Source organism: Phascolarctos cinereus, unplaced genomic scaffold (assembly GCF_003287225.1).
Source record: "Phascolarctos cinereus isolate Bilbo 61053 unplaced genomic scaffold, phaCin_HiC Scaffold_4;HRSCAF=312, whole genome shotgun sequence".
In the NCBI taxonomy this organism is placed as follows: Eukaryota; Metazoa; Chordata; class Mammalia; order Diprotodontia; family Phascolarctidae; genus Phascolarctos; species Phascolarctos cinereus.
Genome location: NW_027555847.1, coordinates 251350180 through 251364133, shown reverse-complemented (window position 1 = coordinate 251364133; position 13954 = coordinate 251350180). Strand labels below are relative to the sequence as shown.

The 13954-nt window shown below is 41.8% G+C and overlaps 1 protein-coding gene across 1 annotated transcript in view; it reads left to right on the top strand.

The window, feature by feature from the left end:
• The window catches only part of DCAF12 (DDB1 and CUL4 associated factor 12), a 120105-nt gene extending 108318 nt beyond the window's left edge, over window positions 1-11787 (top strand). The window contains exon 10 of the transcript XR_013486077.1: window positions 6084-11787. The gene's annotated coding sequence lies outside the window, so the exon portion shown is untranslated. The remainder of the gene's footprint in view (window positions 1-6083) is intronic.
• The last annotated feature ends 2167 nt before the right edge of the window (window positions 11788-13954 follow it).

Genomic DNA, 13954 nt, shown 5'->3' with positions numbered 1-13954 from the left:
CATACTACTCTCCTGAGGCCTGGGCCACCTGGTCTGTCACATTGTTGGGCTCCTAATTAGCCACATTATTAGGCATAGCAACTTCATTCAGTTCTCTGTGAGCCTTCAAGTGTCACCCATCTTCTTCACTGGCCACACTGGGAAGGTAAGGGAAAGAAGGGAATAAGCATTTATATACTGCCTACATTATGTCAGGCACTGTGCTAAGTGTTTTTTACAAATATTATTTGTAAATTTGGAAGTTAGTATAGCAAAGTACTCCATCTTTGTTTATCTCCATCACTAAGGAAAAAATATCTTTCACCTCCTATCCCAAGACTTGATACCGTTGGAGGTTGCCTACATGGCAACTTCAGGAAACTCCAAGGTTTCCCATTTGACCCTACCCCCAGTAATTGGTGTAGAGGTTAGAGTAATCATGTCTGATAGGTACTGACTGACAAGTACTCATTATGTCTTTTCCCATATACACCCAGCCTGATTATCCACTACAACTGTGAACCAGTTGTGGGCCTTACCACCCAACTCTACCTCAGCAAAGATACCCTAAGGCTTTGATGGGACAGAAGAGCTTTTACTTGCCCACGCCCAGATGTTCTCATACAGTTTTCCTAGCGCTCCCGTGTTCTGGCGAGTAGTCATCAACCCCATCTTCCAAAGGGATCCCTAGCTGCTTAGAGGGAAGGGCATCTTCATCCTTTTGGAATGGGGTTGTATGGACAGCCTTGTTTCCCTAGATAGGCACTGGGACTATCTCAATCTCTTGCTCAAATGTGACTAGTTGGTCTGCCCAGGCCTCTACATGGTACGTCATAGAATAACCACTGACATTGACACAACTCAAGTGGGGCTCTGCCCGGAAGATAAGGTCTGCTTGTTCCTGATGCATAGGGCATCAGGGTCATAGTGGAATGTCAGATCTAGTCTAACACATCTCTTATAGTAATTTTCAACCCTTTGCTGACTCTCATGGAGGAACTGGCTACAAAGAGAATTCATCTTTATGGGGCGAGGTACGTACAACTCCCCCCATTAGCCACTCAAAATGGAATAAAGAACAGATCTCATCTGGGACCTCTAACTGATTCACCTGGTTTTGCAAAGTAAATCTTAAGTAAGATTCTTTAAGCTGATGCAATTCAATGGCTGGGAGGAGCTCTACCTTGGCCCTACTAGACCATTCTACAACCATTGTTCCAATAACTCATTAAATTGTTTAAACTTCTTATGCAGTCTTCCAAGTTCTTTGGTGATGAAATCCCACCCATCCTCCAATTCCCTTGTAGATAAAAATCACCCTGTAGTGTTAGTAACATGTTATGACTTGAGTTTCTTGAGCAGAGACCATGTGGCTCCCAGTTATCCTCACTTTCACTCCTATCCTCTTTTCTCACGGCTCTAATCTCAGTGAAATTTGACACAATTACTAGCTAGACCTCTAGGTTGAATGTGAGGTTTCACCAAACACCTTGCAAATTGGCAAAGATGACAAAAATAGTCAATGTTGGAAGGGTTGTGGGAAGATAGGCACACTGGGGCATTGCTGGTGGAGCCATGAATCGCTACAACCGTTTTGGAAAATAATTTGGAATTATTCAAATTAAGTGACTAAAATATTCATGCTCTGGCTCACATGTTATATTATTGGGCTCATACCCCAACAAGGTCATTGATAGAAAGTCTCCACATACATCAAAATATTTATAGCAACATTTTTTGTGTGTGACAAAGATTTGGAAACAAAGCAGATATCAGTAGATTGGGGAATGTCTTAAGTCATGGTACATGAATGTAATGGAATATGACTTGCTGTAAAAAATGATGGTTATCAGTACAGAAAAGCATGAAAAGATTTAAATAACCTGATGCAGAATGAAGTAAGCAGAACCAAGAAAACAATATACATGATCACTACAACAACGTAAATGGGAAGATACCAACTTCTGTGTCAGTCAAACACACCTTTCTGGCCAGGTGCTTTGACTATGACAAATGCAGAGGCAGAGGGGATCTGTGTAAATGGAAAGAATAGCCACAAAACATTTAAAAGTGAGTATTGCAAAATTGCAAAAAATAAGCATGACCCCAAAAAATGGATATGAGAAGACAACCCCATTCCATCCATTTGCAGAGGGGGTAGGTCCATTAGTATGTTGCATTGCATGTATTTTCAGACTTTTGCACCATTTTAAATAATTTTGCTGATTTCTTTTTTATCTTTGAAAATTATTTGTTATATGGAATGACTGGGGAAAATTTTGGTGATCTAAAAAAAAGAATAAAAAATGTATTTTCTTTAATCTTAATGTTGCAAAATTGCAAAGAACAAGCACTGGTCCAAAGAAGAGATATGAGAAGACACCCCTACCTCTCCTTTTACAGAAAAGAGAAGCCCACAAGTGTGGGACATGCAAATATTTTCAGACTTGTTCACTTTTACTCATTTTTTTCTTTTTTTTTTCTCTTAAAATGTTGTTTATTATATAGGATAGTTCTTTGGGAAAGAGAAGAAGGAAGAATACTAGGGGAAATTTTGGTGATGTAAAACAAAATCAATAAAATTTTTTTATAGCAACTTCTAGGTTGGAGACCATACTTCCCATATACATTGGTCATTGCCCTAATCAGTATCATACGTTTCACTTGCACTATTAACTACATCTATAAATTGCCCCTTAGTCTTTAGGGCATACTGCTAAGAATTCAAAGTACATTCACATTTATCTTGAGTTAATGCATTTTCATTTTTCTTATGCAGGTGTCCTAGGATTTTTTTTTTAAGGATCATTAGCAAAAAAGCCCTTTCAATACCTTCATTCTCCCAGTCAACACCCTTAAACACCCATTGGACTAATTCTGCAGTGTCAATGGCACCCTTTCCATGCCCCATTGAGATAACTTACCCTGTTCAGTCAGAAATAAAGCAGCCACAAGGTGCCTTACTCCTGCATCCAGTCATCCAAACACCTAAGCATCTATGCATTCTATATCACCCTTCCCCATCTTCAATCTCAAAGTTATTCTAACTTATCTTGCAGATTTATTGCCAGATGTTTTAGGCCAAATCCAACTCAGGCCCAGCTGATATTCAGGCTTGGGTTTGAAACACAATGAAATACTCATGGACCATATGATGATTTATAAATAGAAGTTTACTTATTAAACAGAGACTCAATAGGGAAACATTGATTCAAGTGGACACAGCTCCCCTCTGCATTTGCCCTGGTGGCAGTGCCTGGCCAGAAAGGTGTGTTGACTAGCACAGCAGCGGGCATTCCATTAAGCCTAAGAAATGCTCATGGGCTGGACTTTCTACTCTCCAGGAAACCACATTAGTGGTTTGAGCCTTAAGTCCCCTAGACCAATTCTCAAAGAAGGTTTCCTTGTCTTTTGAAGGAGAACATCTAGCCAAAGTGAAACAAATGCTGCCCCTCCTTCGTACTTTCAACTGGTCTCTCTTACCAGACCCAGATGAAAGGACTGGCAGGTATGATTAATGAAAGTCATTGATCTTTGATCATGGGAAATGGAATAGGTACCATAGGATTAGAGAAGATTAGAAAATCTTCCAGTTTTTTTTTTAAGCTTTCTTGGTTTTTTGTTTTTTTAAAAGGGAAGAAAGTCTATGAACTGTAGGCCAGGCATCTTGACTTTTATGTGTGGTGAGATTCTATCAATTCTGTTTAAGGGATGATTGGTGAATATCTAGAAAAAGGAGCAATAATCACAAAGCCAACAAGCCTTCATACCAGATTCATTTCATTTCATTTTTCAACAGGACTATGTTGATAAAGGGAGTGTAATAAATATCATTTATCTGGATTTTAGCAAAGCTTTTGGTAAAGTATTTTATACTATATGCTGTGGACAAAATGGAAAGATGTGGGATAGATGACAGTACCGTTAGTTGGACTTGAAACTGGTTGAATGGCTGGACCCTAAAAATTAATCATTTAGAGTTTAAGGTCAACTTGGAAGGTGGTCTGAGGTGGAATATTCCCAAGAATTTGTGCTTAGTCCTTTACTATTTAACTTTTTTGGTCAAAAACTTGGAAATAGAAATAGATGACATTAGATTTGCTGGTGGTGTGAAACTGGGGTGGAAAGCCAGTAAATATGCATGGTGACAGAGAGGGATCCAACAAGATGCATGCTCAAACACTGGGCCAGATCCAGTTGTCTGAAATCCAATAGGGATAAATGTTAAATCAACTTACAAATTAGAAAATGGGAAAAGGTGTAGTTAGCTAGTCAGCAGTCTTTCTGAAAAAGATCTGGGTGCCTTGATGAGATACAAGCTCAGTGAGTCAACTTAGTAATACAGCAGCAGGGGAAAAAAAAAAAGCTAATACAACCTTCAGCTGCCTTAAAGAAGGCACACCTTTCAAAGCTAGGAAGGGGAGAGTTCTGTTGCACTCTGCCCCAAACAGACCCTATTTGGAATGTTATGTTACATGCCCAGGGCCACATTTCAAGAAGGAGGTGGATAAGTGAGAAAGCACACAGAGAAAGGGAATCCAGAAAATCAAGGGCCTTAAGGCCATGCCATTTGAGGTTCTGTTCAAAGAAATGGGGATGTTTAGCCTGAAGAAGAGAAGCCTCCAAGGGAAGGGAACAAACATTTATTAAGCACCTACTATGTGCCAGGCACTGTGATAAACACTTTACAAATATCTCATTTGACCCTCATGACCCTGTGAGGTAGGTACTGCTGTTATTCCCATTTTACAGGCAAACAGAGGTTAAGTCACATACCTAGGGTCACATAACTAATAAATGTTATTTTGACAAAACTAATAAATGGCTGGATTTGAACTCAGGTGTTCCTGACTCTAGGTCCAGCTCTCTATCTATTGTACTACCCAGCTGCCTTTTTGTTAGCAAAAGTAACACATACGTTAGTTGCAAACACAATTATTAGATGTCCAGCTATTTCTTTTATGGAAAGCCTCTATGGTGGAGTAGTCATTTTGAGTGAAGTAAATGATGTATCAAAACAATATATCCCCTCCCATCCCTATCCCTACCCCCAGCTAAATCAGGGGATCAAAATCATTGTCCTAACAACACAGCCCATGCCTTCCTGGCTCATTGATTTACCTCTACTTAAAGTGTCCTTTCTTCCATCCCACAAATGCCAATTTGAATGCCACCTCTACCATGAAGCCTTCCATGGATGTACATGTAAGATTGAGAGCTTAGACCCGTACAATCTGAGCTCATTTACTCCAGCCTCATTTAACAGACAAGAAAACCATTCCCAAGAGATTAAAGGACTTGTCCAAGGTGACCCAGGATGGGGTTGCTGAGAGAGGAATTATAGTCAAGTCTTCCAACTACATATCCAATGTTGTTTTGGGCACACCAGAACGCTGAGGGCTTTGTCCTCCCAAGGCAGGGACTAGGGCCAGCTCCTTCACAGGCCACTAGGAGAGGACAGGGAAAGGAAAGCAACCAGGAACAGTTTTTAAACTTTTTTTTTTAAGGCACAGACAGTTACACTTTTTATGGAACACAATAATGATTTTGCAAGGTTAAGTTGCATATCCTCCAGTGAAAACTCAAAATCTCTGGTGGATAGTAACTTAGATCAAAGTATACCATTTTTAGACCTTGCCTAAGGCAGGCAAATGCCTTTCATCCGTCAGGCCACAAATGATTTCTCCCTCTTCAGGATTTCCTCAATCCTTTGTTCTAACCTCAGTCACACACTTGCCACACCAAGTTTTGTGTTCTATTTATTTCCTTATATATCTTATTCCCCTCTAATAGATTATAAGCACCTTGAGGGAAGAGGTTCTATTTTAAACTGTATCCCCCACCAGCAGCTAGAATAATGACTCAAATACAGCAAGTACTTAGTCAGCATTTGTCGAATGTTGAATGAATGAATGGATGGATGAATGAACGAACAAATGGAACAATGGTCATCCAGCCTTTGCTTGAATACTTCTAATGGTAGAAACTTGCTGAATCACAAATTTTCTGGTGGTTGTATCAATTTACAAAGTCGAATTGAAATGAATTGTAAACTTCAAAAGGACAAGGACCATAGATTTATATTTATTTTTTATCCTCTCCAGGGTTCCTAGTGCAGGGCTGTGCACACAAGGGGATACTATCTATGCTAAGGATTTCAAAGGACTCTTTATGGTGTCATTGAAAACATTATTGTCCTCATATAAGAGGAGAAAACTGAGGCCGATGAGACTTACCAGAGGGTGTCGAAGTCAAAAACAGAGACCTGAGACTACTGACACTATCTCTGTTCCAAGCATAGGCTGGTTTCCTTCCTAGAAGAAAAAGTGAAGAGCCCTGAGGAACACCTTTTACCCTCCAGATTATCAGGAACTGTGAAATGTTCCTAAAAAACAAACACACACAAAAAAACAGAAGCAGGCTTCAATCAGGGGAAAAGAACCTGAAATAACAGAGGGGAAACTTGACCCTTGTCAGGAAGTTGGAGAGTCGAAGGATATGATCCTATGCTGTCAGGAGGAGTAAAGGAAGGAAAAGGACAACTGTACCTTGGAGCTTAAAAGAGAATGAAAGAAGAGATTTCCAGAAGAGGAAGGAGTGGTGTGCCCTAAGGAGGAAACAATTGCTTGACCTCCAAGGATTGATGAAGAAGAGCCACAGAAGCTGTCAGGTGAGAGATTATTCAGTAAAGGTCAGAATGCCTTTGGTGGTTGGTGTCTCTGCACCCAGGCAGACAGAGGCAGCTGTTTGTTGACCTAATAACAACAAGAGAGAGGTCTTTTGTCTTCCTGGGGCACAGTTCTAAGAAGTAACTGAAAATATCCCAAGACTTGTCAAAAATGGATGATGACCACCCAGATCTGGTGATTCGCTTACCCATTCCTCAGTTTACCCATCCCCCATTACCTACTCTTCCACTCCACCTCATCTTCACAAAGAGATGGTCAAACACTTGACTGTGCCATTGTCTACAATTGCTCCCCTTCCAGGTTCAAGAGCTCTGAAATTCCCTTCTCTGGTCATAGTCTATTGTCGTTCCACCTTTCCCTCTGCCTTACAACCCCTAATCCTGCTTTTCATCCTCACCATGATCTCCAATTCCTCCACCCCTCAGTTCTTTCCCAAGCCAGGAGATTTACACTAGCTACACTCTCTTCCTTTGCCCATCTTGACCCCTAAGTGAACCAGTTCACTTCTACACTCTCCTCCTGAGACCCTGGATCCTTTATCCTATCACTAATCTTACCCTGCCAAGCCTCAGCCTTGGATTACCCCCATCATCCATTGCCTTTGTTCCTTGCTCCCTTGCCACTGAACAGAGCTGGAGAAAATCACGAAACTGGGCTACCTAAGTCCTCTCAAATTTATGTTACGTAATCTCAAATAGGTTCTCCCCACAGCTGTTCCTCCATCTTTTTACACCTCCCCCCGCCCCAATCAATTTACTCACTATCCCACTCACCACAATGGCTTTTCCAAACCTTTAGAAAACCTTCTCACCCTTGGCTTCGCACTCTCGGCTGAGAACTTTATCTCATGTAACACGGGGAAAAAAAATGAGGCCATCTACCAAGAGTTCTGTCTTCTCCCCTCATCTCACACCATTTATATGCCTTCTGCCTATATCTCCTCCTTCACCCCTATATTATGTAAAAAGATAGCCTTTCTCCTTACCAAAGCAAACCCTTCCCCATGAACAAGTAATCCAATTCCATCCTGTCTTCTCCAGTAGATTAAAGTCCCCTCTGCTATCCACACTCTCTCGTTACTCTTCAATCTCTGTCTGCCGGCTACTTCTCTGCTGCCCACAAACAGGTCCAAGTCTTCCTTAGTCTCAGAAAACCCTTTCTTGATCCTCTCATCCAAGGGGTGTGCTGGAGCCAGATCATACTGACTCATAAGAGTTAATTGTTAAATTTTCAGTGGGAACATTTACGCCTCAAAAATTGGCAAACACTACAAAATCGGGGCTTGAGTCATATTGTTTTGTTGATTGTACTTAAGAAAGTGATGGAGAAAATGGTAATGATGAAAATTAAACTTAAAAGGGGGTTGTCTTTTCAGAGCACTGGTTGTTAAACTTTTACCAGCACACTACTGCCTCTGTCCCTGGTAGTTTTCATCTTATTTCTCTCCTCCTCTTTGTGGCTAAACTCCTTGAGAAGGCCATCTACAACTGGTGCCTCCACTTCTTCCCCTCTTCTAAGCCCTTTGCAATCTAGTTTTTTACCTCATCATTCAACTGAAACTGCCTTCTTCAGAGTTACCAATGATCTCTTAATTGCCAAATCTAATGGCCTTTTCTCAATCATCATTCTTCTTGGCCTCTCTGCAGCCTTTGGCACCATTAATTACCCCCTTCTTGACACTCTCTTCTCTCTAGGTTTTGGCAGCACCTCTCTTTCTTGATTCTCCTTCTACCTGTCTGACCATTCCTTCTCAGTCTCCTTTGCTGGATCTTCATCCAGCTTGTACTTACTAGCCATAGGTGTCACCCAAGACACTATCTTGGGCCTTCTTCTTTTCTCCCTCTATACAATTTTTCATCTGCTCCCATGGATTCCATTATCATTTCTATGCAGATGATTCTCAGATCTATTTGTCCAGCCCTACCCTCTCTCCTGCCTTCCAGTTACATCGCCAACTGCCTAGTGGACATCCTATACTGGATGCGCCATAAACATGTTAAACTCAGTATGTCCAAAATAGAACTCATTATCTTCCCCTCCAGCCTCTCCCTAATTTCCTAACTTTCCAGTTGCTAAGGCACCACCATCCACCCCTGTCACCCAGTTCAAAACCTTAATGGCAACTCCTCACTTACATTTGGCCCCTTTGTCCAAACTGTTGCCAAGTCCTGTCAATTCCACCTCATCACTCCTGTAGACCTTCTTCTCTCCTCTGACACTGCCACCACCCTGGTGCAGGCCCTCATCACCTCATGCCTTGACTATTGCAGTAGCCTGCTGGGTTGATTCCCCCTTCTTCAAGTCTCTCTCTATTCCAGTCCATCCCCCTCTCAGCTGTCAAAGTGATCTTCCTAAAGCACAGGCCTGACCATATTGCACCCCTGTTCAGTAAACTCCAGTGGTTCCCTATTTCCTCCAGGATCAAATATAAAATCCTCTGTTTGGCTTTTAAAGCCCTTCCTAACCTGGCCCTTCCAACAATTCCAGGCTCCTTACTCTGTGACCCAGTGACACTGGCCTTCTTGCTGCTGAAGCTAACAATATACTCCATGCCCTGACTCTGGGCATTTTCACTGGCCGTCTTCCATTCTCTGAATGCTCTCCCTCCTCATCTCTGCCTCCTGGATTCCCCGTATCCCTTCAAGTCTCAGCTAATATCCTGCCTTTGCAAGAAGCCTTCCCTGGTCTCCCTCAATGCTAGTGCCTTCCCTCTCTGATTATCTTAGATTTATCCCATATAGATCTTCTTTGTACATAGTTGTTTGCATGTTGTCTCCTCTATTCAATTGTGAGCTCTCTGAGGGCAAAGACTGTTTTTGCCTTGGTTTATATCCCTAGTGCTTAGCCCAGTGCCTGGCTCATAATAAATGCTTACTGACTTGACCTGATGAGCACACCCCGCTCCCCACCCCCACTATCCCCCCCCTTAGGTTCTAGTTCATTTCTTTCCCACACCAATGTAATGACAGTTCCCCACCCCCTGAGCACACAAATGACTGTATCTGCCCCCACTCTAACATTCCTTCTCTGTTGGACCAGCTATATCAGCAGGTAAGGTTCATTAGAATGTGTGGAGTGGAAGAGAAAGAAAGAAAGGGAAACAGGAAGGCAAGACCTTAGTGACCAAGGTAAACCAAGGTGGTTACAGTCCACTTGAGTTCAGAACTTTTACTTGCCCTCCTCTCCGAAACGAGACACAACTTCCTGGTATTTTGCTACTGCAAATGGACCTCCTGTCTAGTTTCCCTGCCGAAAGACTTATTGTTCCTCCCCCACGGGCGCTGCACAGGCTTAAGTGAGTAGAGCTACACATGGAGCCAGCCCAGCTCAGACTGGTCCCACTTGGTCTGGTCCTATCCAAAGCGTCCCTGCAGACCCAGGTCCCCACCCCTGGATGCTGCCCTTGGGAGGTGGTAGTGGGACTGGTGATGTGAAGAGAGAGGAGGGTGCCGGGTTTAGGACTCAGGGCAGAGAGGGAGGGGGAGCAATGGGTGAATTCAGTCTCCTTTCCTGCATATTAATCCATGCTGAGATTTGCTGAAAGCCAGACTATGGGAGAGTGGAGTCCTGAGGGGCCTGCTCCACCTGGTCCATCAGGAGTAGAATTGTGAACTCCTCCAATCCATCAGCTCTGCCTCTTTTAGAAGTGAACTTGGTGGGAGCAACTGCTCTGAAGAAGCCTCATTAAATCTGAGCCCACTCTCCCCAGGGACCAAGTTGGCTCGGAGAGAATGGGCCCTTGGGTGTTGGGGGGGAAATATTTGTACTTCTGTTCTTGGTATTTCTCAACAGTGATCAACAGTGTCAAATGCTGCAGTACCTATTCCTTTAATAAAGCTATTTAATGTTAATTGGTTAAGGGGAATTGGGGCACTCATCATTGATCACTAGCCATGAGTGGAACACAGCTGAATGGGGACTTGAGCCATTAGCATTAGGAAAAAACTCCAGCCCCTCGGGGTGACCACAGAAACCTGATGGGGACATATAGTCAGTCTTGCTCTGACAGAGTGATGAAGGTGATCCTCCAAAAGGGTATCAGTAGAGAACCTGCAGGTCTTCACAAATAACAGTCAACCATGAACATCTTTACCATTTCACTATTAATTGTTCTGAGGTTTTAAAAGGTGAAAGAGATAGAAGAATAAAAGGATTATCCTCCTGTAGAAAGGAGGAAGAAGGTGGTGGAGCTTTAACATTTCTTATAAATGGTGTGCATAGGAAGAGTTTACAAATAGACAGCAGGCGTCAGATGAACTTCATTCTTATCTGAATTGAACAAGGGAGAGTTGAACACTCCCAAACACACAGTTTGTTGAAGAAATATATTAAACTCAAGAGAGAAACAAATAATGATGGAAACGGGAATAGGTTCAGAAAGAGAATGGTACGGGGGGGGGTGAATTATTGCAAGCACAACAAACTTCCTGATACTAAAGGATTAAAAGGGGTGGGGAGGGGAGGAAAAGAACTAGAATCTAATGGGGCGCCTTAGGTCCCCTGTTAGTGGGGAGGACGACTAAACAAACTGTGGTATATGAATGGAATGGAATATTATTGTCCCATAAGAAATGACAAGAGAGATGACTGCAGAAAATCCTGGATGGTATGAACTGATGCCCAAAGAAGTGGCCAAAACCAGGAGAACAATTTATACAAGGACAACATTGTAAAGAAAAACAACTTTGAAATACTTAAGAACCCTGATGAATGCACTGACCAACCATGTCACTGGAAGAACTGTGAGGAAGCATGTTATCTAACTTTTGACAGAAAGGTGATGAATTCAAGGTGCAGGGGGGAAACACATTTTTGGATTGATTTTGTTTGGCTATGCTTATTTGATACAAGGGTTGTTTTTTTCTTTCTCTTGGTTTTTAATTGGGGGAAGGTTATCAGTATTGATGGCGAAAAAGAAAAGGCCATTTAACATTTTTTTTGAAGTGCACAGAAAGGAACAGAAGAAAGTTTAGAAGGAAGCACAAACAAGCAGGACAATAATGTGTGAAAATAGTCTTTGATATATAAATGGTTCTCTCAGTGGGGGAAGGGATACTGGGAGAAATTTAGATGATAAAAAAGCAAAAAGTATCAATAAAAATTTATTTTAAAAAGAGAATGTGTGAAATTTATTTTTAAAACAAGCAGTATGAAATGGAGATTATAGTGTCATGTATGTAGCCTTCTCTGTTTTGCTGTATATCTGGAAATGTTTATTTTTTGGTGTTTATATTAAGAATAAAAGTTAAATTTAAAAATATAATATCATACGGTGCACAGTGGGGAGACACACGGTGGTTATGAGCAATCTGTGACATAGCCAGTAAGGAAATCCAAAGAACAGGAGTCATCCTGGAATTTTATAAGAGGAGGAAAAGATAGGCTGTGAGTCAATAAACATTTATTAAGCACCTGCTATGTACCAGGCACAGTGCTAAGCACTAGAGATACAAATATTTACACCAGTCCTTGCCTCCATGGAGCTTACAATTGGATTAGGGAAGATGACATACAAACAGAAGCTGAAAAGCCAGGGAGGAAAGTACCTGGGGATGATGGTGTCCCTTCTCTGTGGTAAATATATGGGAGGACGTGGGTAAGAGACACACAGGATGAGCAGACACGTGAATGGGCTGCCACCCATTCATATCATTGAAGGGTGCTTCTCAATCAATGAGATCACAAAGCTGTTTAAGCATATCTGAATATTGTAGACATTGTGCATGTTGTCGTCCTGGTTGTGCTTTCTTCATTCTGTGTTGGTTTGTACAAATATCCCTATTTTTTCTCTGAATTCATTGTATTTATCCTTTCATATGACACAATAATATTCCATTATATTCATAGACCATAATTTGTCCAGCCATTCCCCTATGAACACCTACTTTGTTTCCAGTCCTTTGCTACCACAAAAAGAAAGAGAATAAGGGAGAGGGAGAGGGAAGGAGGGGGAGAGAGAGAGAGAGAGAGAGAGAGAGAGAGAGAGAGAGAGAAGGAGGGAGGAAGAAAAAAATGTTACTATGAATGTTTTGGAATATTTTATGAACATTTTGGAGTGTTTGACTGCCTGTTCCCAATATGTGATCACTGGGTCAAAGAGCTTAAAGGTTTTCCTTACGTAATTCCAAACTGTTTCCCAGAAGGTTTGGAGCAATTCATATCTTTGCCTACAGCATTATTAGTGTTGCACATGTGTATGAAGACTTTATTCCCTTACTCCTTAGGTACCTTCATGAAGTCTTCCTTTCTCATTCACCTTATGTCTACCTTTTTTCCTCGAAAGCCCACAAACTTTAACACCAGGCACTCAAGCTAGCACCTGGACCGACAAACGGTCTTGTACTGTTTGTTATTGTTATGAGTGAACCCTGCCTCTGGAGTTAGTCTTTTACTTTTCTGTCTTTATATACCATAGCACAGCTTGCTGTCCTTTCCGCAGGGGTCATATTCCTTGGGCCAGTTGATCTCACATCTAACCTGGGTCAAGTTATTCCCTTTACAGTATTCCCCACTACTACCTTGTCTCCAAAGCAAGATTCTTAACCTGGGATCTATGAACTAATTTTGGAGGGTTTTTGGGGTTGTTTTTTAATTTTGATCATTGTTTTTCAGTATAACTGGTCTCCTTTATAATTGTATGCATTCTGTTTTAGGCATTTAAAACTATTATTCGGAGGAGTCCATAGGCTTCTCCAGACTACCAAAGCAGCCCCCAACACAAAAAAGTCTGAGAACCCCCTGCTGTAAAGGGCCCTTTTTGTTTGGGCCCCTCTTGGTTTCTGATCATGAGCGTGCTGGTTTGGTAGCCACTTCCATTATCAAAGCAACAAAGTGTCTTCCTGCCTTCTCTCTCTTGGTGTAGGCTTGTAGGGGATCTGTCTATAACCAAAAAAAAGAAAAAGAGAAAGCCCCTAGGTCAAACTGAGACCTGCCAGAGAACAGAGTGAAGCTAATTGGGTAACTGGTGTGATGGAAAAAACACAGTGCTTAGAGTCCAAAGGGGTTTGAATTCCCTGAAGCTCATGAGTCTCTGGTGACCTTATCTTTAATGGTCAGCCAGAGGACACAATTAGTTGAAAACAAAAGATAAATGGCATAGTCACAGACAAAAATATCAACAAAACATTTTCCTCATAAACCTAGAGTGCCCTTTTGCAAAAGTATACACATCAGTGGGAAGAGTGAACACTCATAGGAAGTACATGTTGAGGTACATATAAGCAAGGAATACATATGGCCAGGGTTCACACATGTATACAGAGGCACAGTAGTAAGGAGTACATGTA